Source organism: Microtus ochrogaster, chromosome 15, assembly GCF_000317375.1.
Source record: "Microtus ochrogaster isolate Prairie Vole_2 chromosome 15, MicOch1.0, whole genome shotgun sequence".
Classification (NCBI taxonomy): Eukaryota; Metazoa; Chordata; class Mammalia; order Rodentia; family Cricetidae; genus Microtus; species Microtus ochrogaster.
In genome coordinates, this window is record NC_022017.1 from 28402568 (window position 1) to 28403631 (window position 1064).

Consider the following 1064-nt stretch of genomic DNA (forward strand, 5'->3'; position numbering starts at 1 on the left):
AGGTTCAGTGCGGCGAACTCTTCGACCAGCGAGAAAGAACGACCACCACATGAGGATTCTTCTCAGATCACGCTTTACTGGAGTGCACTTGGTTGAGAGAGAACATGAAGCGAAGGGGCCCTGAGATCGCTAAGGCAGCTGCTTATATAGGGAATTGGCACATGGGTCACCCTGTGACTGGCTGCCACCATCAGCTGCCACCAGACTACTTCAGGATAGGCCTAGGGACCATTATCCACCACGCATGTGGGGAGCAGGGAACACGCAGCTCTCAAAGGCATAAGCCAAATATGGAGTAGTTTATAACCAACAAGACAGGATGTGGTGCCATCTTGTAATGGCGATCTTGTCCGGCTCCCTGCAGTTCAGTGTGTTTGGTTTTATGTTGATCCATTTGGACTAGAATTCTGTGCATTTCAATAGATATTAATCTCTTTTCATCCTTGTACAAATTGATACCCAGTTATGCCGACACCATTTGTTGAATATGCTTTCTTTTTTCCATTTGATATTTTAGGCTTCTTTGTCAAAAATCAGGTGTTTGTAGGTGTGTGGGTTGATATCCGGGTCTTCTTTCTGTTTTCACACCAATACCAGGCTGTTTTCAGTACTGTAGCTCTGTAGTAGAGTTTGAAGCCAGGGTTTGTGATGCAGAGGTGATCGAGTGTTCAATGGAGCATCAAACATGTCCTCGTACATTCTGAGACAATGGCCTCAGGCCCCCAAAGCTCTTCCAATGGGGCACATAGCTGACTGACTTTGCTTTACCTTCTGATGCTGCCCCTTGAGGTAGGGTCCAATGCTCTTTTGCCCACTGTACTCACAGTGCCAAAGGCTACATAACCACTGTGGTCAGTTCCCTGAGGAGAAGCTGAAGCTAGTCCCATGGATAAGTATCCATCGAGAGAAGAGAGGGCATGAACCTCTTAGCTGACTTGCCCTGGACTTTCCCGACCTCTTGCTACACAACCTGACTGAACAGTAAACACAGATACTTGGCTCAAGGCAGAGAACAAAGTGCAGCCTTCTCCCCTTCATAAGGGACCAGGTGCCCAGTCTGTCCT